General features: G+C 45.1%; 1 long non-coding RNA gene across 1 annotated transcript; it reads left to right on the top strand.

Annotated features, from left to right (window-relative positions):
* Positions 1 to 250: 250 nt before the first annotated feature.
* On the top strand, positions 251 to 1,012 carry LOC104531679 (uncharacterized). The gene is made up of 2 exons (XR_728080.1): positions 251 to 347; positions 641 to 1,012. It is a non-coding gene; the product is annotated as an uncharacterized LOC104531679 (long non-coding RNA).
* Positions 1,013 to 2,821: the final 1,809 nt, after the last annotated feature.

The following is a 2,821-nucleotide window of genomic DNA, read 5'->3' as shown; positions in this document are numbered from 1 at the left end:
TATGCTCTCTGAGTTTCTTAGCAGCTAAATCTGGGGAATCCTTGTCTTTTCTAGGGGCTGTGGTAATATGAACTTCGCTCGCAGGAATTCCTGCAACCAGTGTGGTGAGCCCAGACCAGAAGATTCACGTCCATCAGGAGGTGTGTGTAAAAAACAAAACCCCAAAAAAACAGCTACCTCTCTTCTGAAAGTGTTATTTTTTAAAAAAACCCTGGCTGATGTGTTGGTTTGCATTTTCTTCCAGATTTTCGTGGGAGAGGTGGCTATGGAGGAGAAAGAGGATATCGAGGGCGCGGTGGCAGAGGCGGTGATAGGGGAGGTGGCTATGGTGGTAAAATGGGGGGAAGGTAAGCAGCTTCTTTGCCCTTGCTTGTTTGTGGAGCATACAGACTGTGAAATTGATAAAGCCTGTGGGAAAGCAGCGTTGTTTATGTGTGTGTGTGCACAACTGTGCTATGAAAATACTAACTTCCAGAGGAAATGTCAGTTTGCCAGTTGATTGTGTTTTTATGAACATTTTTTTGATGAGGCTATCGAAACATAGAAGAATATACAGAAGTCAGTGTAGAGATGTTTGACTGAAGGGACTGTTTGTTAATTTGCTTAAGGGATTCCTTATAACTTCTTATTTCCCTTTCAGAAATGATTTCAGAAATGATCAACGCAACAGACCATACTGAAGACCACTGTGAATGTTTTGTTTGTCTTCTTGATGCGTTTGATAGTGAAATTGCCAGAGTTTTGCCTGCAGCTTCACCCATGGCCTCTTTGGATAGTGGAATTGAGTGAAACTAGATTTTTATTTTGGTGGGAGGGACTGGGGCAGTTTGGGAGGATTTTTTTTAAGCAAGACATTGAAATTTAATCTTGATTTCAGCGTTCTTCTCTTTTCTTCCCCCTCCATACCTTTTCAACAGGCCCTAAGAAGAAAAAAGGATAAACTGTAAAATATTGCCAAAATATGAAGTGTTTTGTAATACAACAATAAATGCTGATTGTTTTATTTGTGAAATCTTACTGTTTCACAGTTACTTCACTTGCATGCGTTTCCCTGCATATTCCCTGTCTTCCTGTGGTGTAACCTAAGTAGTAAATAGGATCTTGTTTGAAATGGCACTGCTGCTTTGACCCTGGCACTGTGCAAAACTCTGCAATGAAGTTGGTGGTGAGCCTGCTTGCTATCCGTGCCCTCTGTCCCAGCCTTGCAGACTGTTTCCCTGCTCCTTTCTTACATTCTTATTTCCCCATTCTGAGACTGAAGTCCTGCATCACCTGCGTTTCCTGCTCTGCATGCTTTGGTGTGCCCTGCAGCCTTCATGAGGAGCAGGCAGATGGCAGTGTGTTCTCCTGCCAAAGAGTATCTTGTAGCTCAAAAAACAAAGTGGGATGGCTTAAAAAAAGGTAATTTGCTACATAGTGCTGTACCTTTTAATTGTTGTTTTTGAAGTGTTAGTGATAGCAAACAAGTGGTGTGTGCAGCCATTTCATCTTCAAAAGAAGATGCAGGCGAGGTTCAGTAGATATTATAAGCAGTTTGGATTCAGCACTGAAGCCAAGGTTTGAAGAAACAAGGGAGGTTAATGATCACTCCTCCTCAGACCAGGTCACTCTGCGCGTTGCCGAAGTGGGTTGATGGGGATCTGTGAGAAGTGAGCACTGCCACAGTCACCTTGTGTCCAGTGCTGCCCTCTCATCACAAGTCTTTAACAGAGAACATCTAGTCATCCAATATTCCAGTGGGAAAAATACTACAAATGGAAGTTCTCAAGGGTGTGTAGTTACAGTCTTGATAACTGGGCACACAGCTGCACAATAACTGTGGCCTCTCACAAAGAAATGAACAAAAATAGCTGTTGTTAATGTTTGTAAGGCAGCTCCCTAGCTTGGTGTACATGCATGGTCATGGTAACGGTAAATTCAAATCAGCCATTACCCGTGGCTGTCAGTGTAGTAACTGCTGTGCCTTTTTAAGGTTCCTCCTGGAAAACACGTGTCCTGTCGCTGCTCTGTCAGAAAAGGCATTGGTCACAAGTTCTGGCTGGCTTGTTCCTCTTAAAACAGTGGAATTTGAGAAACGTGTATTAGGACATTATAAAAATGTATGGGTGAGGCTTTGGAAAGGCAATTTATAGACAAATGCATTCAGCATCTGTTGTTTTGCTTAAAGATTAATAGCTGAGACCTGATACTCGGTTCTGTCAAAAATGAGCTGGGCTAGAAGAGTTTGAGTGTTTATTGTTTTTAAGCTGGTGTGATGATTTTGAGTGCAGCAGGGTGCTCTGGCACGTAGCTGTGTTGGCAGATCCGAGAGAGCAGTGGCTGCTGGATGGGCTGAACGAGGAAAGCAGCGATAAGCAGCTGGGAACAGGATGGGATGTGTCACTGCCTGAGGCTTCTTCCCCAACACATCTGTGCTGGCACCTCCAACTGCACCAACACCTCCCTGGGGCTGCACCTTGAGTCCTTGGAGCTCTGCAGGGAGAGGTGGGAATGGCTGAGCTGAGCAAAACCCAGCTGTGCTCAGGCAGGCTCAGCATTGCCTGGCTGCTCCCACAAGCTCCCCGGTGGAGCTCTTGCCTTTTCCGTTCCCGGGGAAAGGAACGGTGGTTGAAAAAGCTGGTACTTCCAATCCTGCAGGCAACAGTTCTAGCTCCCTTCAATGCGGACTCAGCATCCAACCCTCATTTCTCCCCTGGGCTCAGAGCACTTACGTCTTTAACCAGTCACTACCCCGCTGGATTACTAAGTAAACCAGTATTCAAGTAATCGATGGAGCTGCTGGAGCTGCTTCCAGCCTGGCAAGGATGCTGAACTTTTGGGG

Source organism: Antrostomus carolinensis, unplaced genomic scaffold, assembly GCF_000700745.2.
Source record: "Antrostomus carolinensis isolate BGI_N321 unplaced genomic scaffold, ASM70074v2 C13646136, whole genome shotgun sequence".
Lineage (NCBI taxonomy): Eukaryota > Metazoa > Chordata > Aves > Caprimulgiformes > Caprimulgidae > Antrostomus > Antrostomus carolinensis.
The sequence above is the reverse complement of the archived record's forward strand: the minus strand, read 5'-3'. Positions and strand labels throughout refer to the sequence as shown.